This window comes from Bombina bombina, chromosome 3 (assembly GCF_027579735.1).
Source record: "Bombina bombina isolate aBomBom1 chromosome 3, aBomBom1.pri, whole genome shotgun sequence".
NCBI classification, from domain to species: domain Eukaryota; kingdom Metazoa; phylum Chordata; class Amphibia; order Anura; family Bombinatoridae; genus Bombina; species Bombina bombina.
In genome coordinates this window covers 1,177,391,701-1,177,418,592 of record NC_069501.1, presented here as the reverse complement: position 1 = coordinate 1,177,418,592, position 26,892 = coordinate 1,177,391,701, and positions in this window count along the sequence as shown.

Below are 26,892 nucleotides of genomic sequence, written 5' to 3'. Positions count from 1 at the left end.
GGGATCAAATGGGTAGAGGGTCCTGCCGAGAGTTGCACTGTTGTAGTCAACTCTCATGAAGGTGAACTAAAAATAGCTGGGCTCATAGGTTTACATGCTATGGGGTTTAGGGGATAGCAGTGGAAATAGGAAGGTTAGTGTAGGTTGTAAGCGTCCCTGAATAGTAGAGTCTTCAGGGAGCACTTGAAGCTTTTAAAACTAGGGGAGATTCTTGTGGAGTGAGGCAGAGAGTTCCATAAAATGGGAGCCAGTCTTGAGAAATCTTGTAGACGGGAATGTGAGGAGGTAACAAGAGAGGAGGAGAATAGGAGATCATGAGCGGAGCGAAGGGGACAGAAGGAAGAGTATCTGGAGACAAGGTCTGAGGTGTAAGGGGGAGCAATGCAATTGAGGGCTTTGTGTGTCAGAGTGAGAATTTGGTGTTTAATCCTGGAGGCAAGAGGAAGCCAGTGAAGGGATTGGCAGAGAGGTGTGGCAGATGAAGAGCGACGTGCAAGGAAAATGAGCCTGGCAGAGGCATTCATTATGGATTGTAAAGGAGCTAGGTGACAGCTAGGGAGACCAGAGAGGATAGAGTTGCAGTAGTCGAGGCGGGAAAGGATGAGAGAGTGGATTAAAATCTTTGTTGAGTCTTGTGTAAGGAAATGTCTAATTTTAGCGATGTTTTTAAGGTGGAAGTGACAGGCTTTAACTAAGGACTGAATGTGAGTAGTGAAAGATCTGAGTCAAGTGTGACCCCAAGATATCGGGCATGTGAGGTTGGGGTAATGATGGAGTTGTCAACAGTTATAGAGACATGGGGGGTGGAGATTTTGGAAGAAGGGGGGAAAATAAGGAGCTCAGTTTTGAAGAGATTTAGCTTGAGGTATTGAGAGGACATCCAAGATGAGATATGAGAGAGACAGTTATTTACACCGGTTAGGAAGGAAGGAGATAATTCTGGCAGAGAGGTAGATTTGGGTATCGTCGGCATACAAATGATAATGAAACCCGTGGGACTTTATTAAGGAACCTAGAGAGGATGTGTAGATTGAGAAGAGAAGGGGACCGAGGACAGAGCCTGGCAGAGGATACCCCAGAGAAGGCTACACTAAAGTTATGGTTAGACAGATAGGAAGAGAACCAAGAGAGAGCTGTGTCACAGATGCCGAAGGATTGGAAGGTATGGAGCAAAAGAGGGGGGTCGACAGTATCAAAGGCTGCAGACAGATCAAGGAGGATAAGTAGAGAGAAGTAGCCTTTTGATTTCGCTGTAAGTAGGTCATTGGTAACCTTAACAATTGCTGTTTCTGTTGAGTGAAGGGGTGAAATCCAGATTGCAGTGGGTCAAGGATGGAGTTTAATGTAAGGAAATGGGTCAGACGTGCATATACTAGCTTTTCAAGAAGGTTTGAAATAAGAGGTAGTAGGGAAATAGGGCAGTAGTTGGATGGGGAGGTTGGATCAAGAGGTTTTTTGAGGATAGGTGTGACTAATGCATGTTTAAGAGATGTGGGAACTATACCATTGCTGAGGGAGAGATTAAAGATGTGTGTGAGTATAGGGGTAAGGGTAGAAGAGAGGGAGGGGAGTAGTTGTGAGGGGATGGGGTCGAGGGGACAGGTAGTGAGGTGAGAGGATAGTATAAGGGCAGAAACTTCATCCTCTGTAACAGGGGCAAAAGAGCTAAATTTATGGCTATGTGGGTTTTGGATGATTGTGAGCTTTTGAGGGGGTGGGAGACCGGTAATATGTTGAGAGCTGATTTCAGTTGTAATGGAGTTGATTTTGTTGTTGAAGTAGCTGGCAAAATCTTGGGCTGAAAGAAAAGTTGTGGTGGGAGGTGGGGGTGGGCGGAGAAGAGTATTGAATGTGGAGAACAGACGTTTTGGGTTTGAAAAAAGAGTAGAGATAAGAGTAGAGAAGTAATGTTGCTTATATAGATTAAGGGCAGAATAGTAAGAGTTCAAGATGAACTTATAATGAAGAAAGTCAGCAGAACTCAGAGATTTCCTCCAGTGTCGCTCAGCAGTATGGGAACATCTGCGTAGGTACCGTGTCAGAGGAGTATGCCAGGGCTGAGGATGAGTGTATGTTTTCCGAGCTATGGTAGGTGGGGACAGGTTATCAAGGACCGATGTAAGAGTGGAGTTATAGTGGCAGATGGATTTATCAGGACAGGAAAAGAAGGGGATGGAAAAGAGAAGAGGTTCGAGAGAGCTAGCGAGCTGTTGCTGATCCAATTACTTGTTTCTTCTGTGAAGTTTAGTGTGAGGGGTAGAAGGAGGGAGAGTTGTAGGGAGGGAGATGATGGTACAAGTGAGGAGGTGGTGGTCAGAAAGAGGAAAAGGTGAGTTTGTGAAGTTTGAGATAGTGCATCGATAACTGAAAATCAGATCAAGTGAGTGACCATCTTTGTGAGTGGGAGAGTCAGTCCATTGTGACAGGCCAAAAGAGGAAGTGAGTTGCAGAAGTTGTTTTGCAGAGGAGGCAGTGGGATTATCAACAGGGAGGTTGAAGTCACTGAGAATAAGGGCAGGGGTATCTGAGGAAAGGAAGTAAGGTAGCCAGGCGGCAAAGTGATCTAGAAATAGAGTTGCGGAGCCAGGGGGGGGTATATGACTGCAACACGTATAGAGAGGGGAGAGAATAAGCAAATCATGTGTGTTTCGAATGAAGAAAATGTGAGGGAAGAGAAGGGATGTATTTGTTGAAAGGTGCAATGAGAGGAAAGTAAAATACCAACACCACCTCCTTGTCTATTGTCAGACCTAGGAGTGTGGCTGAAGTGGAGACCCCCATGTGACAGTGCAGCAGAGGAAGCAGTGTCTGAAGGAGAGAGCCAGATTTCTGTGAGAGCCAGAAGATTGAGAGAGTGGGAGATAAAGAGGTCATGGATAGAAGTGAGTTTGTTGCAAACAGAACGAGAGTTCCAAAGTGCGCAAGTGAAGGGGGTGGTGGCTTTAGATGCAAATGGAATAAGATTAAGGTTACCAGAGTTTTGTTTTTTAAGTCTATTGAAGGGCACACATGGGTGTGCAGGGCAAGGAAGTTGGGGGGGGGGGACCAGGATTAGGGGAGATGTCGCCAGCAGCTAGTATGAGCAAGAGAGAGAGTGACATGAGATGAGATGCGGATTTGCAGTAGTGAGACTGTTTTTTTGATGAGTTGCAAGGGGGAGAGAGAGTCTTTAGGAATGTGTGAAGTTCATGAATACAAAAGTACGGTGAGGTTAAGAGAGATGGGCTAATGAGCAGTGCAGGTGGTGAGGGGTAAGGAGTAATTGAGTAAAGTAGTTGGGTAAACAGACAAAAAGTGGCAAAAAGGAATATGAAGATATTTAGCATTTTTACAAAATAGTCAGACAGCTGTTATAGTTTATATTATAACTCCAAAAGCCATATGGGCCACTCTTTCAGATTTGGCTACTCTTGATAACAATTTAGTAAAGTCATTACAGTAATAAAATCTTAATTTTTGGTGCACTCTTCTTACATGAATTAAAAATATGGTAATAATATCTTCTGAATCTGCTGGACATGCTGAAAAAAATCAATATATTATTTGAGAGGGTTACTCACTGAAATATGACAAAATATGACTTATAATAGTGTTTAAATGTAAGCAGCAAAAAAAGCTTAAAAAACACAGGGGTCTGAAAAAGGCATGCACCCCTTAAACCCTGTTAACAAATACGTTAAAAAAAAGCAACCGTCAAACAAACATGAAACATTGTAAATGTTATTAGTAATTCAAAGATTCTTCTCTAAGTTACATTAATGAGTAACGACTTTCAAGGCTATCACAAGGGGGTAGTTGATAATGTATAATGTTCAGTTTATGGTTCTATACACTTGGTAATGCACTTGATGAATACATTTCATTTTATAAATGGTCGTTATTAATTCATAGTAAAAAAAAAAATGTTTCCCCACTTTTGGATCTGGGCTTTTGCAGGGTACATATCAGGCATATTAGTCCAGAATATTATTGCTATTTTCCTATAATATTTAGTTCTAAAAGTATATAACTATTTAAATTTAAAGGACATTAAATTAAAAAAGAAATAGCCCCATCATATAAATGTTATTTGTTTTTTGTCCTTTTAGTTATGTTTAAATGTGCCTGACCTAGCTGCATACTACACAGTGATTGCTTAGATTCGTATGTAAACTCATTCACAAATAGTCCTTAATTGGCCCCAACCAAATTATAAACTCATTCTGGCCTGTGCATTGTGCTAACAAGCCGACAGTTATAAGTAATATCTTGATACAAAGGTAATTTTGTTACACAAGAAAGCCTTGAAACATTTTAGTTTCTCCTGGTTATTTATAGTAAATCTAAATTCCCTGACAAAAACCATTAAACAAAAGAATGTTCCTGGAAACAGTTTTAAAAGATACGCACATCATCAAAAGGACACCTCTGAAACTTGTATATACACACAATGTGTGATTGTTATTTTCCCTATGATACCTGTATCTCTCCTGAAGTGTTCTGTTACTAACAATCCGTTTTTCATCCAGTATCTGAAAAACCTTGAAAGTTGTTTTGTTTCCATATTTATATAAACCATAGTTTATTGAACAAGTTACTGAAGAAAATCTTGGACGAAAGTTTTTGATGTGGCTATAAGTTTACATTTGCAAAGCAATAGTGAGGAAACTTTAACTTAGACTAACCATATTAAAGGGACATTGGACTTATTCGCCCATAGTTATCAAGGTCTGGCGGACCTGATCCGACACTGCGGATCAGGTCCGCCAGACCTCGCTGAATACGGCGAGCAATACGCTCGCCGTATTCATCATTGCACCAGCAGCTCACAAGAGTTGCTGGTGCAACGCCGCCCCCTGCAGACTCGCGGCCAATAGGCCGCCAGCAGGGGGTGTCAATCAACCCGACTCGTACTTTGTGACCGCTGCTTCATAACTGCTGTTTCTGGCGAGTCTGAAGACTCGCCAGAAACAGGGGCCATCAAGCTCCTTACGGAGCTTGATAACTAGAGGCCATAGCATGTATCAGCAACTAAAAGAACAGTTAAAAACCTCCAGATTTTAATATAAATGACTAGATTACACAATGAGTGCAAAAATATGAATATTTCACATTCCAATGTTCTTCACATACAATAATATGTTCTAAGTATTCATAAATACATATTTCTACATATATCTGATGGTATTTTGGTACAATATACAGTGAGTGCAGAATTATTAGGCAAATGAGTATTTTGACCACATCATCCTCTTTATGCATGTTGTCTTACTCCAAGCTGTATAGGCTCGAAAGCCTACTACCAATTAAGCATATTAGGTGATGTGCATCTCTGTAATGAGAAGGGGTGTGGTCTAATGACATCAACACCCTATATCAGGTGTGCATAATTATTAGGCAACTTCCTTTCCTTTGGCGAAATGGGTCAAAAGAAGGACTTGACAGGCTCAGAAAAGTCAAAAATAGTGAGATACCTTGCAGAGGGATGCAGCACTCTTAAAATTGCAAAGCTTCTGAAGCGTGATCATCGAACAATCAAGCGTTTCATTCAAAATAGTCAACAGGGTCGCAAGAAGCGTGTGGAAAAACCAAGGCGCAAAATAACTGCCCATGAACTGAGAAAAGTCAAGCGTGCAGCTGCCAAGATGCCACTTGCCACCAGTTTGGCCATATTTCAGAGCTGCAACATCACTGGAGTGCCCAAAAGCACAAGGTGTGCAATACTCAGAGACATGGCCAAGGTAAGAAAGGCTGAAAGACGACCACCACTGAACAAGACACACAAGCTGAAACGTCAAGACTGGGCCAAGAAATATCTCAAGACTGATTTTTCTAAGGTTTTATGGACTGATGAAATGAGAGTGAGTCTTGATGGGCCAGATGGATGGGCCCGTGGCTGGATTGGTAAAGGGCAGAGAGCTCCAGTCCGACTCAGATGCCAGCAAGGTGGAGGTGGAGTACTGGTTTGGGCTGGTATCATCAAAGATGAGCTTGTGGGGCCTTTTCGGGTTGAGGATGGAGTCAAGCTCAACTCCCAGTCCTACTGCCAGTTTCTGGAAGACACCTTCTTCAAGCAGTGGTACAGGAAGAAGTCTGCATCCTTCAAGAAAAACATGATTTTCATGCAGGACAATGCTCCATCACACGCGTCCAAGTACTCCACAGGGTGGCTGGCAAGAAAGGGTATAAAAGAAGAAAATCTAATGACATGGCCTCCTTGTTCACCTGATCTGAACCCCATTGAGAACCTGTGGTCCATCATCAAATGTGAGATTTACAAGGAGGGATAACAGTACACCTCTCTGAACAGTGTCTGGGAGACTGTGGTTGCTGCTGCACGCAATGTTGATGGTGAACAGATCAAAACACTGACAGAATCCATGGATGGCAGGCTTTTGAGTGTCCTTGCAAAGAAAGGTGGCTATATTGGTCACTGATTTGTTTTTGTTTTGTTTTTGAATGTCAGAAATGTATATTTGTGAATGTTGAGATGTTATATTAGTTTCACTGGTAAAAATAAATAATTGAAATGGGTATATATTTGTTTTTTGTTAAGTTGCCTAATAATTATGCACAGTAATAGTCACCTGCACACACAGATATCCCCCTAAAATAGCTATAACTAAAAACAAACTAAAAACTACTTCCAAAACTATTCAGCTTTGATATTAATGAGTTTTTTGGGTTCATTGAGAACATGGTTGTTGTTCAATAATAAAATGAATCCTCAAAAATACAACTTGCCTAATAATTCTGCACTCCCTGTATATCTATACCTATTAATATACATGATTATATATAGGTATAGATATATACAGATATATATAGAAATATCTATTTATAAATACATAGAACATAATCTGCTATGTGCAGAACATTGGAATGTGAAATATTTACATTAAATACATAAACGCTTTTTTAAATATGAACATTGCATAAATATGCTTTTTCATGTTTTCATCTAGTTAACTGCAAAGGACTGCAATGCACTTATATAAATGCCTATATATATACATATGTGTTTATATGTGTATATATGTCTGTAAATACATATATACACATATAAATACATTAATACATATGTGTACACACACACACACATATATATATATATATATATATATAAATAAATATATATATACACACAATTACACATACATATTTAGACATGTATATGTATGTATCTCTGTTCAAGCCTTTTGCCTGCCTTTTGTTTTCTTACACCTGAGATCTCATATCTTGAGCCCATATAACATTTGTGTGCAATATTTTTGTTTAATAATTTGTATGAGACAGTGTTATTATGAGTGTAACTATACTTTGTAATGTATTTTTTATGTGTTTGGTGCAACTTTTATGTTTTGCAAACCATTGCGGTGATAATTCTAGCGCAAATCTCTATTGCACTCAAGTGATCGTGTTTACTTCCAACTTGTAATACCATCGGTAAGCCAGACGAGCGCAAACCCCCACGATAAGCCCACAAATGTTTGTGCTCCACTTGTAATCTGGCCAATGTCGGATATTACATGAGCACTAAGCCGAGGGTGCACAAGTTGTGGAATTCTTCACGTGGTTCTGTGCTATTACTAATAATAATAATGGAACAACAAAAAATGAAGACTTTGAGGATCGGTTTCAACTAAGTGGTTTATTCAGGCATGGGTGATAGAACTCTCAGTGGTATACAAGGTGAGGTGTTATTGATCTGACGCGTTGCGTCTTAATAAGGTCAGGTCTTAATAAGAGCTATATTTTGCATCTGTATTTTAGATTGCTCTTGAGCAAAACACCTAACTCACCACTTGTAGTACGAGACTAATAAGTGCACTAATAGTGGCCCCTGCACTATCCATTTAACGTATATCTAACAAAACCATACCAGATTGTTCGTTATTCTTAGTGCGTGGTTGCACAAAACGATAACGCACCCAGAGCTATTGATTGAAATACGCTTTAAATCTAGCCCTAATTGTTGAATTATGCAGTAAAACAACTTTGCAATATATTATTTTATATATTGCATGTAAACCACACACACACACATACACATATATATATATATATATATATATATATATATATATATATATATATATATATATATATATATATATATATATATATATATACACACACACACACACACAGAGAATCACACTCATAGGAACGAACAACTGGATCAATACTATTGTTAGCCTGTTCTATAGTGATTTAACACCTGGGTGCAGCTTCTTTTAGCCCAGTAATGCTTATATATATATATATATATATATATATATATATATATATTTTGCATACAAAGAGAGAAGCGCTCTACCAGGAACGAACAACAGCTCAGTGGCTTGTTCTATGGCGATTTACCACCCGGAAGCAGCCTCTTTTAGACCAGTGTGCTTTTCACAGAAGAAAACTTTCCTGAAGTATATCAGTCTGATCCTGCCAAGTAAGGTCAGTCCAGCCCCGAAATACCAGGCAATTCTCCTCTGAACAAGGAACATGACAACCCCAGACGATCGTTTCGGCCTCCTATGGGCCTCGTCAGTGAGGTGCAGCCACATTCCTCTAAGCACACTGGGCAAGGAGTCCACGTCTGGTTTCCCCCATCACCCATAGGGAGACTTCCCCAGGGTCATAATAATTTGCATACAAAGAGAGAAGCGCTCTACCAGGAACGAACAACAGCTCAGTGGCTTGTTCTATGGCGATTTACCACCCGGAAGCAGCCTCTTTTAGACCAGTGTGCTTTTCACAGAAGAAAACTTTCCTGAAGTATATCAGTCTGATCCTGCCAAGTAAGGTCAGTCCAGCCCCGAAATACCAGGCAATTCTCCTCTGAACAAGGAACATGACAACCCCAGACGATCGTTTCGGCCTCCTATGGGCCTCGTCAGTGAGGTGCAGCCACATTCCTCTAAGCACACTGGGCAAGGAGTCCACGTCTGGTTTCCCCCATCACCCATAGGGAGACTTCCCCAGGGTCATAATAATTTGCATACAAAGAGAGAAGCGCTCTACCAGGAACGAACAACAGCTCAGTGGCTTGTTCTATGGCAATTTACCACCCGGAAGCAGCCTCTTTTAGACCAGTGTGCTTTTCACAGAAGAAAACTTTCCTGAAGTATATCAGTCTGATCCTGCCAAGTAAGGTCAGTCCAGCCCCGAAATACCAGGCAATTCTCCTCTGAACAAGGAACATGACAACCCCAGACGATCGTTTCGGCCTCCTATGGGCCTCGTCAGTGAGGTGCAGCCACATTCCTCTAAGCACACTGGGCAAGGAGCCCACGTCTGGTTTCCCCCATCACCCATAGAGAGACTTCCCCAGGGTCATAATAATTTGCATACAAAGAGAGAAGCGCTCTACCATATATATATATAAGCAAATTGTGGTCACCAAGCACTCACGTTGTACATATGATGCCTAGGTGCAGTACATAAGGATAATATAAACAAAAGCAGAGACCGCACTCATAGGTCTTATTTTTCACCACCACTGTGGACTTTATTCAATCTGTAACGTTTCGGGGTTTCCCCCTTTGTCAAACATAACAAATAACATAGTGCAAGCCCTTTATATACATAAATAAAATCTCTTACCCCAGGTGCAAACCATCCAGCTCTGCCTGCGACGGGCTTCCGGCAGCGTCTACTCCGCGCAACTGCGCATGCGCGAGGCAGCACTACGGAACCCCCAGCAGGCCAACTGAAAAAAAAAAAAAAAAAAAGCAAAGTAAAAATTACCGTAGCTTGGCAACGGTAATGCTTAAACAAATACAATGGAACAGCGCTGTAAGAATAACATCTACATGATACGAAGACACCCCATTTATATTTCTAACACATCCTCATCAGTATTCTAAACATTAAGGTATCAAAATGACTGATAAATACATCAGAAACATTATCGTCATACACTGGCATTTTAGCCCGGTATCTGAGGAGGGGGTAGGGGGCTAAGTATTGACATCGATATGCTGGCAAATGTTAAATCTGTCTAGAGAGACTGTTAGATATATACAAAACTGTCACAATTGAAAACAAATATAATTCAACTTGAAAAATAGAGCTGGCTCTCTCTTTCTCACAACCCTGAATTATAAATACAGAAATTTTTAACAGTATTAGAATGGTCATGTTTTTAAATGTATGGACACATCAGGATCTAGTATTAATAAACTCCCTCCTATACTCAGATGTTAATTCACATATTGTTAATTGATATCATTGTCTCCTTACAGGAAACAATGTAAATCACATTCACAGGAACGAACAACTGGGTCAATTGTCAGCCTTGTTCTATAGCGATTTAACACCTGGGTGCAGCTTCTTTTAGCCCAGTAATGCTTATATATATATATATATATATATATATATATATATATATATATATATATATATATATAAACTATATTATATATATATATATATATATATATATATATACATACACATTTTCCTTTTTACTCAATTTTAATAATTTAGCTCTGCTAATTGTGGCTTTTCCAATTCTCAGACATGGAAAAGCACCATACAGAGTTTTAAAGGCTAACCCTGTTACACAGTGTTAACTAATTTGGATTTAACAGATAACAAAAACCTGGATTATCTCCTCCAAATGAGGCAAGTGGTGCTTGGAGTTTGGTTATTCAAAAATAAAATGCAACAGACAAGGGGCCCGATCCGATATGCAGCGTCGCCCGCAAAAGCCGGCGACGCTGAAATTTGCGCTGGTTTGGTATCCTATATACGGCGTAACCTAGAAGTTACGCTCGTATATTTCTGCCGCTGCCCGTAGTTTTTTGGGCCATAGGCAGGTATACCAAACCAGCGAAGTTTGGTATCCAATATACAGCGTAAGGACTGGCGAAAATTGAGAAATCTTACTCCATTTTCACCTCGCCAAAAAATGCAGCCGTAGTAAGCCTTACGCTGAGTATTGGAGCCCCGTAACTCCCTAATCTACCTGCTAAATAAAATAAATAAAACTAACGCATGCGCAATGTCTATCTCCCTGTCAACCGCGATCCCCCGCCGCTATCCCTAATAAAGTTATTAACCCCTAAACCGCCGCTCCCGGACCCCGCCGCCACCTAATAAAGTTATTAACCCCTAAACGGCCGCTCCCAGACCCCGCCGCCACCTACATTAAAAGTATAACCCCCTAATGTGATCCCCCTACACCGTTGTAAGCTACATTACATACCCCCTGTGAGCCCCTTACACCGCCGCCATCTACCTTACCTACCCCCTAAAGTGAGCCCCTACCCCGCCGCCATCTACCTTACCTACCCCCTAAAGTGAGCTCCTACCCCGCCGCCATCTATTTTAAAAATATTAACCCCTAATTTAATCCCCCTACACCGCCGCCGCCTATATTAAACACATTAACCCCTAATCTAATCCCCCTAACCACTATATTAAATTAATTAACCCCTAAAATACTAAACTATCCCTACCACTAAACCTATATCTAACCCTACAAATAGCCCTGAAAAGGGCTTTTTGCGTGACATTACCCCAAAGTAAACAGCTCTATTGCCAGCCCTTAAAAGGGCTTTTTGGGGGGCATGCCCCAAAGTATTCAGCTGTTTTACCAGCCCTTAAAAGGGCTTTTGGCGGGGCATTGTCACAAAGTAAACAGCTCTTTTGCATCTAAGCTAAATCCCCCAACACCGCCGCTACCTATAATAAATGTATTACCCCCTAATCTAATCCCCCTACACCGCCGCCACCTATATTAACTATATTAACCCTAATTATATTAGGGTTAATATAGTTAATATCGTTATTATATTATATATATATATATTAACTATATTAACCCTAATTATATTAGGGTTAATATAGTTAATATCGTTATTATATTATATATATATTAAGTATAATAACCCTATCTAACTCTAACATCCCTAACTAAATTCTTATTAAAATAAATCTAATTAATATTAATATTATTAATTAAACTATTCCTATTTAAATCTAAATACTTACCTATAAAATAAACCCTAAGATAGCTACAATGTAATTAATAATTACATTGTAGCTATTTTAGGGTTTATATTTATTTTACAGGTAACTTGGTATTTATTTTAACTAGGTACAATAGCTATTAAATAGTTAATAACTATTTAATAGCCAATTAGTTAAAATAATTACCAATGTACCTGTAAAATAAATCCTAACCTAAGTTACAAATACACCTACACTATCAATAAATTAAATAAACTACAAATCTCTAAGCTAAAATAATTACAAGATTTTTAAGCTAATTACACCTATTCTAAGCCCCCTAATAAAATAATAAAGCCCCCCAAAATAAAAAAATTTCCCTACCCTATTCTAAATTAAAAAAGTTAACAGAACAGCTCTTTTGCCTGTAAAGAAAAAACACAATACCACCCCGCAACATTACAACCCACCACCCACATACCCCTATTCTAAACCCACCCAAACCCCCCTTAAAAATACCTAACACTACCCCCTGAAGATCTCCCTACCTTGTCTTCACCCAGCCGGGCAGAACTCTTCATCCGTGCGATGTCCAATCAAGCGGCAGTGAAGTCTTCTTCCATCCGGCGATGTCTTCAATCAAGCGGCAAAGAAGTCTTCTTCCATCCGGGCGATGTCTTTAAGCAAGCGGCAGTGAAGTCTTCTTCCATCCGGCGATGTCTTCAAGCAAAGCGGCATCTTCAATCTTCTTTCTTCGCTCCTCCGCTGCGGAGCATCCATCCGGCATGACGACTGAACGCGGAATGAGGTACCTTTAAATGACGTCATCCAAGATGGCGTCCGTCGATTCCGATTGGCTGATAGGATTCTATCAGCCAATCGGAATTAAGGTAGAAAAATATGATTGACTGATTGAATCAGCCAATCAGATTCAAGTTCAATCCGATTGGCTGATTGGTTCAGCCAATCGGATTGAACTTGAATCTGATTGGCTGATTCAATCAGCCAATCAGATTTTTCTACCTTAATTCCGATTGGCTGATAGAATCCTATCAGCCAATCGGAATTCGACGGACGCCATCTTGGATGATGTGATTTAAAGAAACCTTATTCGTCGGGAAGTCGTCGTGCCGGATGGATGCTCCACGGCGGAGGAGCGAAGAAAGAAGATTGAAGATGCCGCTTTGCTTGAAGACATCGCCGGATGGAAGAAGACTTCACTGCCGCTTGATTGAAGACATCGCCCGGATGGAAGAAGACTTCACTGCCGCTGGGTGAAGACAAGGTAGGGAGATCTTCAGGGGGTAGTGTTAGGTTTTTTTAAGGGGGGTTTGGGTGGGTTTAGAATAGGGGTATGTGGGTGGTGGGTTGTAATGTAGGGGGGGTATTGTATATTTATTTAAATGCAAAAGAGCAGAATTCTTTGGGGCATGCCCCGCAAAAGGCCCTTTTAAGGGCTGGTAAGGTAAAAGAGCTTTGAACTTTTTTAATTTAGAATAGGGTAGGGAATTTTTTTTATTTTGGGGGGCTTTATTATTTTATTAGGGGGCTTAGAATAGGTGTAATTAGCTTAAAAATCTTGTAATATTTTTTTTATTTTTTGCAATTTAGTGTTTGTTTTTTTTTGTAATTTAGTTTATTTTATTTTATTGTATTTCAGTTTAGATATTTGTAGTTTATTTAATTTATTGATAGTGTAGGTATATTTGTAACTTAGGTTAGGATTTATTTTACAGGTAAATTGGTAATTATTTTAACTAGGTAGATATTAAATAGTTATTAACTATTTAATAGCTATTGTACCTAGTTAAAATAAATACCAAGTTACCTGTAAAATAAATAAAAACCCTAAAATAGCTACAATGTAATTATTAATTACATTGTAGCTATCTTAGGGTTTATTTTATAGGTAAGTATTTAGATTTAAATAGGAATAGTTTAACTAATAATATTAATATTAATTAGATTTATTTTAATAAGAATTTAGTTAGGGATGCTAGAGTTAGATAGGGTTATTATACTTAATATATATATAATATAATAACGATATTAACTATATTAACCCTAATATAATTAGGGTTAATATAGTTAATATATATAATATACTAACTATATTAACCCTAATATAATTAGGGTTAATATAGTTAATATAGGTGGCGGCGGTGTAGGGGGATTAGATTAGGGGGTAATACATTTATTATAGGTGGCGGCGGTGTAGGGGGATTTAGCTTAGATGCAAAAGAGCTGTTTACTTTGTGACAATGCCCCGCCAAAAGCCCTTTTAAGGGCTGGTAAAAGAGCTGATTTCTTTGGGGTAATGTCACGCAAAAAGCCCTTTTCAGGGCTATTTGTAGGGTTAGACTTAGGTTTAGTGGTAGGGATAGTTTAGTATTTTAGGGTTTAATTAATTTAATATAGGTGGCGGCGGTGTAGGGGGATTAGATTAGGGGTTAATCTAGTTAATATAGCTTGCGGCGGTGTAGGGGGATTAGATTAGGGGTTAATGTGTTTAATATAGGCGGCGGCGGTGTAGGAGGATTAGATTGGGGGTTAATGTGTTTAATATAGGCGGCGGCGGTGTAGGGGGATTAAATTAGGGGTTAATATTTTTAAAATAGATGGCGGCGGGGTAGGGGCTCACATTAGGGGGTTATAGATTTAATATAGCTGGCGGCGGGGTCCGGGAGTGGCGGTTTAGGGGTTAATAACTTTATTAGGTGGCGGCGGGGTCCGGGAGCGGCGGTTTAGGGGTTAATACATTTTTTATTATTAGGAGAGTGAGGGGGGATAGCGGATAGAGGGTTAGACATGTCGGGCTATGTGTGGGAGGCGTGTTAGACAGTACGGGAGATTTTATACTTTAGTCAGGTTTTGTAGGCGCCGGCAGTTTCTAAAGTGCTGTAAGTCACTGGCGACTCCAGAAATTTGTACTTACGCAGATTTCTGGACATCGCTGGTTTGTCAGACTTACGGCACTTTAGCATCTGACGGCGCCGTATATAGGATAGCTCGAGTTGCGAGCTGAAACTGCGGGCGGCAGGGGTTCCCTCGCTTGCGCCGCAAACTACGATCTATATCGGATCGCGCCCAAGATGTTAATTTGTTATAAACATATTTAGACTTGGATGCTATATTATTCTATATCAAGATAACTGAAATGTCTTGTAATTGCATTTTAAAATAATGTAATAGTCATTTTTTTAATGCTAGCACAATTTACAAGGTTTTGCAAATAAAAAGCAGTTCAGGTATACTTTCTCTGAAAATCCTGATAAAATCCATCTTCCAGGTTTTTTTAGCTGTGCCTAAATATAGATATTGATAAATGAGTTTGTGTAAAATTTCCCATACTTTAAAGGACATGAAACCCAAAAATGTTCTTTCATGATTCAGATAGAACTATATCTAGGTAGGCTTAGGAGCTGGGAACTAGCTGCTGATTGATGGCTGCACATATATGTCCACTGTCATTGGCTTACCAATGTGTTCAGCTGCCTCCCAGTTGTGCATTGGTAATAGAAGTAAATTGGAAAGTTGTTTAAAATTGCATGCTCTATATCACTGGTTTTCAAACCTGTCTTCAGGCCTCCCTAACAGGCCAGATTTTGAGGATATCTGAACTGTACCACAGGTGAAATAATCAGCTGATTAGTAAACATGGTTCTTTTACCTGTTCTCACTCAAGGTAATCCTGAAAATCTGGCCTGTTGGGGAGGCCTGAGGACAGATTTGAAAACCAATGCTCTATGTTTATTATGAAATACCTCTTTGGGGTTTTATATCTCTTTAAAGGGAATGAAACTCAAAATATTTATTTCATGATGCAGATAGAGAATATAATTTTAAACAACATTCCAATGTATTTTATTACCTGAATGTGCACAGTCTTTTTAGATTTACACTTTTTGAGTCACCAGCTTCTACTGAGCATGTGCAGGGATTCACAGAATTTACTTTGCATTTGTTATTGGCTAATGGTTGTCACATGATTCAGGGGGAGTGGAAATAGACATAACTGACATTTGTCAGAAAAAAATGTACTACTCATTTGAAGTTCAGACTAATTGCTATTGCATTTGTTGATTATGTGAATCCACTGTATTTACTGATCCTTTAACCAGGAATGAACAATGGCTCAGTTGCTTGTTCTTTGGCAGAGGAGAACTTTCCATGAAGTAAATTAGTATGATCCTGCCTAAAAAGGTCAGTTCAGCTCCAAAGTATTATCTAATTTGCTTCATTCTTTAGATATATTGTTGAAGAAAGAGCAATGCACATAGGTGAGCCAATCACACAAGGACTCTATGTGCAGCCACCAATCAGCAGCTAATGAGCCTATTTAGATATGCATTTCAACAAAGGAAGTCAAAATAATGAAGCAAATTAAATAATAGAAAAAAAATTGAAGTTCATGTCCCTTTAAGTATGACAGAAACACTCCAGTAATCTCTATGATAGAAAGTGAATCAAGTACACATTTCAGAGCTTTTTTTACAGCAAAAAACAAACAAAACAAAAACAAACAAAATAAATAAATATATCATGCAATATTGTTTGATTTTCATGCAGTAAGTTAAAGGGACACTGAACCCAAGTTTTTTCTTTTGTGATTCAGATAGAGCATGCAATTTTAAGCAACTTTATAATTTACTCCTATTATTAAATTTTCTTCATTCTCTTGGTATGCTTATTTGAAAAGCAAGAATGTAAGTTTAGATGCCGGCCCATTTTTGGTGAACAAACTGGGTTGTCCTTGCTGATTGGACAGCACCAATAAAAAAAGTGCTGTCCATGGTACTGAACCAAACATTTGCAGGCTCTTTAGCTTAGACTCCTTCTTTTTCAAATAAAGATAGCAAAAAAACGAAGAAATTAGAAAGTTGCTTAAAATTGCATGCTCTATCTGAATCATGAAAGAAAAAATGTGGGTTCAGTGTCCCTTTAAATGCTGTATTAATTCCATTTTATGACCAGCAAGCCTAAAAGGGATAGGAAAGCCAATATTAAACTTGCATGATTCAGATAGAGCATGTCATTTCAAGACACTTTTAAATTCACTTCTATATTTAAAAGTGCTTTGTTCTCTTAGTAGCCCTTGTTAAAAATGAATACGCACATATCTTGCACTAGTGGGAACTGCTGCTAATTGGTGCCTGTACACATTTGTCTCTTGTGATTGGCTAAATAGATATTTTCAGCTTCCTGTTAGTAGTGCAATGCTGTCCCTTCAGCAATGGATAACAAGAGAATTAAGAAAATTTGATAATTGAATTAAATTGGAACGTTGTTTAAAATTGTATGTTCTATCTGAATCATAAAATAACTTTTGGGGTTTACTATCCCTTTAATAAAAATCTTTTTTTTAAGTAAACTTGGGTGTTTGTTTTGCTTTCTTTCTACAGATTATACAAGACTAAAGAATACACTGTTCAGAATACTTTGCTATGCTATGTTTTATGCTCTCCACTTATAGGGACATTTAAATTATATTTTAATAGCTTTGCAAAAGATATCACCACAACATAAATGTTTTAAATATAACATATTTATATTCCAAGAAAATTGTTTGTGACAAGAGGTCATAATTTAAAAAAGGGAAAGGAGATTTAATCTCCTGCAACGGAAATGTTTTTTCACTGTAAGAGCAATAAAAAGGAGGTAGTGAATGCCAATACCTTAGATACATTTAAAAAATGGTTTGGATACATTTCTGGCTAGAAACAGAAATCAGGGATATGATTGCTTGTGTTAAATGAGTCACCTTTTAATTGGATTAATTTAAGCTCAACTGGAGCTTTTATTGTAAGTATATTAAGATTTGTATAGGTTGAACTCAATGGACTTCGGTCTTTTTTTCAACCTCATCTACTATGTTACATATGCACTATTATACAGTCATACAGTCCAGGGACAAATCCAATGAAAATGCTCTCAGGCAAGTTATCTTATTCTCTGTGCTGAGGTCCCCCACTGATCAAACAATCAATGAGTATAATGTTGTAGGGCTAGGGGTTAAGAACCCTGCAATCCACTCCAGTCATGGGGATGGTTGGGAAAAAAAAAACATCCATGGCTCTGTCTGCTCAACAAGCAGCAAAAGATAAACATCAATCTGAAGTGATCCACTAGGGGGAGGTAAGCAGCTCCAAGAGGTGCTCTTCGGAGGCTGTCCCTTCAAACCAAGGGCTGCTTAGCAACCACCCCCAAAACCACTCAGATTGGCTCATAGTCACTCCACTCAGATTGGCTCCTAGTCACTCCACTCCAATGGGTTGCAGACCATTGCTGCTTGGGTGATCTTTGCTTTCATCAGTCCTCTCATTTTTGTTTCATCTGTCCTCTTATGTAGTAATAAACTATTTGTATTAGTGAAAAGCTCTCAACCAGGCATAAACAACTTCTCAGTGCCTTGTGCTTTGGTGAGTTAACACCTGGGAGCAGCCTCTTTTAGCCTAATTGTGCCTCACACAGAGATGAACTTTCCTGATGTAACTCAGTCTGATCCTGCCTAAAAAAGAATAGTCCAGCCAGAAATACCAATGGGCACAGGGGTGGCTTCCAGGTGGTGACCTGCCAAAGAACAAGCTACTGAGCTGTTGAGTGCTCCTCTCTTTTTGTATATTTGTATTATGACCCTGGGGAAAGTCTTCTTCAGGGTGATGGGGAAACCAGATGTGGATTCCTTGAGAGACAGTTGTCAATTAATGCGCTGTTGTAATCGCGTTTAATAGAAAAGTGGCCTTTTCAGCAAATAAATGAGCCTAAACAACCTCAGCCAATAGGCCTCTGATTGACCCCATTAGTGTTTAGCCATCACATAGGAAAAAAAAGGTCAACTTTACAAATGTGTTTAACCCACACAAAAGGGTTATGTAGTTATTTTTGATTAGTCATGCAAAAATTGAATGCCCTAATAATTTGTTTGTAATTTTTGCAATAGTATGTCCCTTTAAAGGGACATGAAAGCCAAAAAAACTTTCATGATTTAGATAGAGCATATAATTTGAAACAACTTTCAAATTTACTTTTTTAATCTAATTTGCTTCATTCACTTGGTATTCTTTGTTGAAAATCATATCTAGATAGGCTCAGGAGCTGGGAGCTAACTGCTAATTGGTGTATGCACATAAATGCCTCTTGTGATTGGCTTACTGATGTTCAGATAATTTCCAGTAGTGCATTGCTGCAACTTCAAGAAAGGATACCAAGAGAATAAAGTAAAACTGATTATAGTACATTAGAAAGTTGTTTACAATTATATTCTCTATCTGAATCATAAAAAAGGCAGCTTTATATATTTTTTTCCATGACACAGTGAACACTGTTACCATTTGTGCCTTTTTAATTTCCTTAATGTGATATCAGATAAAACAACCTGTCTCTGCCATGTAAACATATTTAACAAATAATTATAGTATGTGACAGTCAATAAACACCATAGCATTATGTTTTGTGTTCTCTATTTATTATGCTCTTCAGAATACAGTTAGCTCATGGGATATGTATTTTCATCCTAGGAATGCAATACTGCATATTTTAGCTTTGTTCTTCTTTGATCACGTTTTTGCAGATTACTCATTGTCAGCTCTTGCACAATGTCACTTCTAAACCGCTGATGGAAGCTGTATGCTGCGGGGCCACAACTTAATTCCTTTTTACAGTAACATTGCCTGCAGATGACTTAAAAAATATTTCTATCATATACACTCACACATAGATTTTAATGGTGATACAAAACTATTAATGATTATTTATGCATTTTTTTTCCTTTTATGAGAACATGCACATTTTAAACAACTTTCTAATTTTCTTCTATTATTTATATTTTCTTTGTTCTCTATGTATCTTTTTTTGAAATGCAGGGACGTAAGCTCAGGTGTGTGCATGTGTCTGGTGAACTATGTGTCTGCATGTGTCTGGTGAACTTTATTCCATCTAGCTTGCCCTTATTGATCTCTAAATGAAGACCTTTATTAATCCTTACAATAGCTGTCTGTGACAGATCTCCCCCTCATCTCAGCAGCACCCCTTCCAAAGCACCAGTGTATTGTAAATAAAGTGCCAGGTAATTCTGTAACATATATGTTACAAACCCAAGCAGAAGTCCTTTGTAGGATAAAACATAGCTTTTATTGAGCATTAAAGGGACATTCAGGTCAAAATATAAATGCACACAAATTAATTACATCTTTGAATAGAAATATAATTACAATATACATGTATTGGCAAAAATGCTTCTAGTAAAAGTTATCACTGTTTTAGTGTTAACATTTTTCTCTGCACGTGCATGTGAAGCATAGCTAGATATTCTCAGTGCATCAGCATTTTAAATACTGCAACTGCTCAGAGCACCAGTGGGGCTTGTATCATGTCAGCAATGAACAAATGAAGTCATTATCAGATAATACAAGCCCCTCAGGCTCGCTGAGCAAGTGCTGTACTTAAAATGCTGGTGCACAGTGCCTACTTAAAGGGACATTAAACACTAAATGCATTCTAGATAGAATGATGCATTCAAAGAAAAGATTAGTCCATGACTAACATGTAGATGTATTTTTTAAAGTTTCATTAGTTGTTTAAAAAGTGACAAAATAAGAGTAAAGTTTTAGTGTCTATAAAACACTGGGAGCCAGTGGCGTCACTAGGGTTGGTGTCACCCGGTGCGGTAAGTTATGGTGTCACCCCCCCCAGAAAGCAGACACACACAAAAACACAGGCAAACACACATACAAACATTCAGACACACTTAAAAACATACTCAGATGCACACACAAACAATCGGAAACACACTCAGACACACACACAAAAACACACACACAAAAACACTGAGACACACACACACACAAAAACACTGACACACACACACACACAAAAACACTGAGACACACACACACACACACACACAAAAACACTGACACACACACACACACACACACACACAAACACTGAGACACACACACACACAAAAACTCAGACACACACATACAAAATATGTAAACTGCACTGCATTAATTATAAAGCTCATGCCTAGAGCTGCTCCCTGGCTCAGCAGAGCATCAAATGAAAGATAAACAGAGCACTCTAAAAATAAATCACTAAAGAAAAGGTTTAGGTGCAAACTATGAAAATTCTGCTCTCTGACTCTGTTCCAAGTCTGTCAGTGCACAGCCCCGGGCCGCGTGCCTACCGCTTCTTATGGCCAATCACCTCTGCACTCTGCCCACCCCCAGACCCCCGCCCGCCCTCCTACCTGTTCAGTGTGCACTTAGTGTACCGTAACCGTAATGGTCTGGTGGGCATCATACGTGGCTCCTTCACTTTAAAGACAGTGTCAAACAGTCATGCGGTCAGGTGCCAGGCATCCCCTCATGATTTGCCAGTTCCCATTTAGAGAGACAGCACAGCAGTGAATGACTCCACTTCTCCACATGTCACTGAGCAGTGAGCACAGATAGGCAGGCAGGTTTAGGCTAGCAGCGCAACTTTGCAAGCCCCACGGCATGCCCACAACATTCATAGCGAAATTGGGCAGGGGAGAAGCAAAGTACAAACAAGCAAAAGCAGCTGGGAAAACTATTTGTTGAAATTGCAGCACTGGCTCAAGGGGCAAAAAAATTGTGTGTCTACATCTTCCACAGTCCCACCAATGTTCACAAATGCCAGCCCCTCTAATAAAAAAAAATCTATGCATCTCAACATTGTATTTCTTTGAATTTCAATAAAATTTAAAAAAAAAAAAAAAATTTTTTTTTTTGGTGTCACCCCCCTGGTGGGTGTCACCCGGGTGCGGCCCGCCCCCCCCCGCCCCCCCCCCCCCTAGTGACGCCACTGCAGGGAGCTGCCATGTTGTAACTTGTGTTACCTTCTCTGCTGTGGACAATTAGAGACAGTTATACATAGGTCATTAGAGTGTGCAGCCAATGGTTGTGCTGGATTTAACATTGTTCTGCACTATAATTTCTAACAGGAACTGAAAAGCTCACAATTTCAGAATGGAATTAAAAGCAAAGAGGACAAAATAAATAATGAAAGTATATTGCAGAGTTGTTTTATATATACAATTTATCATTTTATATTACCATCTCAAAGTGTTTAATGTCCCTTTAAATACACTTTTGAAACAGCTATAACTTTTATTACAAGCATTTTTGGTAATACATGTATATTACAAAAAATGCATCTATTCAAAACTGAAATGCATCAATGTGGATTCAAATTTTGGCTGGAATGTTCCTTTACGTTAAAATACAAAACACTACAAATGCTGCAGTCACTGTCAGTCAAACAGACAGGAGTCCAAGCCTATGTGTTTCATGCCATATTCCCAGCTCTCCTTCATATGCAACTGATCCTGTATAAATATCAGGTAAATAACCTTTGTTTTGTAATTTTCCCTATGGACCTTGCACCCAGCTTTGTCTGGGGTTAACTGCCTGGGACTCTGGGAACGGTACCGCTACTTATGAGTGTTTTTGAGCACCTAGGGCTGTGCATGTTGGAGGGTCATTGGATGTGTACCCAGTCCAGTCTGAGAGTGCAGTTCCCTTTCATATTTTGTATATGACTAGGGTGATTACATAAGTCTGTGAACCCTTAACTTGTTCCCAGTTTGTTTGATTGAGAGCTTGCATTGTAAGGCTGTATTAGGGACCCAGGTTTTCGGAGAGTCCTTGAAGTGGTACCTGGGCTTCTCCCATTTGGCCAGATGTGGAAACTTACTCTTCCAGTTTTGCTTTTAATCTTAGCTGAGTACTTGCAAGTGAGTACTAGACTTCCTCTGTGTGTTCTATTTATTAAAACCTTAGGTGCCAAGAAAAAGAATATATTTACCTTTCATATGTCAAAACTGTTACCAGCTGGTCTACATCTTACTTAAAACAACTCATGTATTAAACATAATACATTCTATGTAACATTACATACAATGGTCCAGATTACAAGTGGAGTGCTAATTAATGCTCTGACTTAAGCGCTAACTGCGCTAGAAGTTCGGCTTTTTGCGCTCGTCGAGTTAGCGCAACCCAATGAGCACAAAAAGCCGAACTTAGAATATCACATACAAAAAACAAAAATGTATAGGCTGCGCTACAATAAAGGACTATATAATGAATAGTTTACCACACTACGTGATTCACGGAATATGATAGAAACGTCAATGGTGATGGTAGAAACTTCCACAGTGATATCCCAAAGAACGATACAGGAACAAACTTGAATCTTGAGGGAGTGCTGCTATATCAGAGTCCAAAGGTCTCTTTTCCCTGGATGAACACACCGAAACTGCAGCAAAGAGGAAAAAGAGAGCGCACATCCGATTCAAGGTAGGAGTACTTTATTCGAAACAACACACGCTAGTAATGTACTTACTAGAGATAAAATATAAAACAGCAGTGTACAATATCATACAAGACCAAAGGCAGCGGGAGATCCAAGGCGTCCGATTGAAGATATTCAAAAAATCCCGGCAAAGAGAGTGATCTTTCCACCAATAGTATACGTCCTCAAACTATCTATTTTGATCTTAGTTTAGGGCACTGTTTTTCAAACTTGTCTTTAGACCTCTCTAACTGTTAGAGAGGTCTAAAGACAAGTTTGAAGAAATACTAACTAAACCATGCGCACCAAAAAATCTGATGTGTGCAAAAATTTAAAGGGGAATAAAATAAATATATAGATTCTGTCCCAAAGCTATATACTGTGTGTGTGTGTGTATATCTATATATATATATATATATATATATATATATATATATATATATATATATATATATATATATATATATATATATATATATATATATATATTAATAAATATATAATTATAAATCCCCAAACTAGGCTACAGAGTGTTATAAATAAAAAATATGATACCAACAGATACTCATCTACTAGTAAAGTAGATAGCCAAACCAGTACTGAAACATATCAGCAGAGGTTATGGAATAGGAGCATGTTGTAGATCAATAAGAGGAGGCAAAAGTCAAGTCCCTGCAACCACTATGGAAGCTTTGTGACAAAATTTTCTGTGAAGTGAAAAAGAGAGCCCCTAATCATACCCTATATACATCTCTCTGACAAACACTGTACTCTGAGGGGAAAACAGGCCTCAACATAGACTGAAAGCCCTACTAACTGAAATATCATGTGCACATCTTAATTCTTCACCTTCCTCCAGTGACGGCAAAACATAGAAACATAGAAACATAGAATTTGACGGTAGATAAGAACCAAAAAGGCCCATCAAGGCTACCCATATTACATGTTACTTTTTCCTTAGGATAGCCTTATGCATGTCACAGACATTTTTGAATTCCTTTACAGTCTTTGTGTTTACCACCTCAAATGGGAGTTTATTCCATGAATCCCCCACCCTTTCTGTAAAAAAATGCTTCCTTAAATTTCTCCTGAATCCGCTACCCTTTAACTTTAAATTGTGACTCCTTGTTTTGACATTTATTTTTTTGTGAAAAATGCTTTCAACTTCTATTTTATTAAGTCCCTTCATATATTTGAAGCTTTCTATCATGTCACCTCTTTCCCTTCTATCCTCTAAACTATACATATTTAGATCATAGAGTCTTTCTTTGTACGTTTCATATTTTAGACCATGTACCATTTTAGTAGCCCTCCTTTGGACAGCTTCTAGTTTATTTATATATTTCTGAAGATATGGGTCTCTAGTTATCAAGCCGTCAACCGCAAATATGCTGGAATTCCGCAGCGTATTTGTGGTGAGGCTGATTTGCCTTAGTTATCAAGCTCTACTGCCCGGCAAAAGTAGAATATAGTGACGTAACCTACGATCCGCCGGACTCGGTCCGACACAGATCGATGGTTACGTCACTACAGATGTTCCGAACGCAAGTTCAGCACAATCTGACTACTTTTGGTAGTTATCAAACTACTACCAGGTACGCTCGCCACTATTCCAGGCCAGCGTACCTGGATTTCAATTGATCCCATAGGAATCAATGGGAGTCTGACCATAGCAAAAGCTCATGTTCGCTGCTGCCCGATATCCCATTGATTCCTATGGGAGATGTCTGCACCTAACATGTACCCCGAGTCTAAACACCCCTAATCTGTCCCCCCCTACACCGCCACAACTAAATAAATTTATTACCCCCTAAACCGCCACTCCCGGACCCCGCCGCAACTTTAATAAATATGTTAACCCCTAAACCGCCACTCCCGGAGCCCGCCGCAACTATAATAAATATGTTAACCCCTAAACCGCCGCTCCCGGACCCCGCCGCAACTATAATAAATATGTGAACCCCTAAACCGCCGCTCCCGGACCCTGCCGCCATCAATGATAAATATGAACCCACGTTCTTATAAGTGTCTCTGTCAGTATTGATACATCTCAATAAAAACTCTTTTTCAAACAATTGACATTTGCTATATCCGTTTCCATTTTCAATTTCAAACTAAGTAACAGACACAACAACAGTAAAACCTTTTAACAAAGTAACACCAGAGGCAGGGAAACGTTGGGAAAAAAAGGGGAAGGGGGGGGGGAGAGAACAAACAAACAAAAAAAAAAACAAAAAAAGGGCACCGATCCCACTTACTTAAAAAAGCATGACCTCTGTGGGGAGTTGCGCATTATTAACATGGGCATTGGGAGTTTCTGCTCATCCCAACAACGAGCAGTCACCCTCACCCAGATCGAGTAAGGGTAATATTTCAGAATGTAAGAATGGTTTTATAATATGGTCCTTTAGGTCCTTATGGAGTGTGTTTATGAATGGGCACCATTTTTTCCAAAAAGGTCTTAACCTACGTAGTGTATCTAGCCGTACATCATATTGCTCTAAGTATAGCTGTCTTATCAGCAGGTGTTTGAACTGAGCTATTGTTGGGGGTTGTTTGGTAATCCATCTAGTGAGTATACACTTCCTCGCTAGTAATATGCACAGTGTCAGTATCTGGTGGTAACGTTTGTGTGTGTCATTCCACTTAAAAAGGTAAATCTCCGCTGTGGTGAGCTCTATCTCTATATCAAACGTAATGTTGACCCAGTATTGCAAGTGGCCCCAGAAGCGTCTGATAATCGGGCAAGCATACAAATAGTGTAGTAAAGAGGGGGATTCGCTGCTACATTTAATACATTGATTGGGGCATGAATCATTCCATTTTACTAATCTGCTGGGAGTGATATAGTCTTTGTGTAGCAGTCTAATCTGAGCCTCCCTGTAAGGGATCGCGAGAGTAGCCCGCCTCGTGAGGTCCAGACTATCCATTAGGTCCTGCACTGTCACCTCTGTGGAAATGTCTGCGGTCAGTCTCATCAGCATATTGCTGTGGAGTGTAGTCGCCGTGTGTCGTATTAGTTGAGTGTAAAATTGTGAGAGGGAAAATCTTCCCACAAGAAACGATGTCTGCGCAATAGCAAAGGGGGACGTGTCCCAGAAACCGGTATAGACCGTCTGCAGGGATTTCACATAGTGTCGTAATTGAAGGTACGCATAAAAGTGTCGATTCGATATCTGGTATTTAGTTTTTAGCTCCTGGAAGGAGCGCATGACGTGAAGTAGGGGGTCCAGTACATCCCCCAACACTCTTATGCCGAGCGTTCTCCATATAAGAAATGGTTCATGTTCGGTTCCCGCTGGGAAGTCCACATTCCCAACAATGGGTATATATTTAGGGGGAGGACCAACCACCCCCAAGAACTTGTGGATCAATTGCCATGCTCTCAGCGGGTCACGGTACAGTACTTTATTGGCAATCGCAGGTGGCAGGGATCATAGCTTAGCATACGGAAGATAGGCTGGCGCCACAGTTTCGCCTCTTCCAAGGCCGGATCGGAAAAATGTTTAGTATTTAGTTGCCAGTCGGTAACCAGTCTGGCCAGTGCTGACCAGTTATAGAACTTTAGGTTTGGTAGTCCCAGGCCCCCCCCTGAAAGGGAAGGTGCAGTTTGTCCATTGCTATCCGCGGTTTGCCACTCTTCCA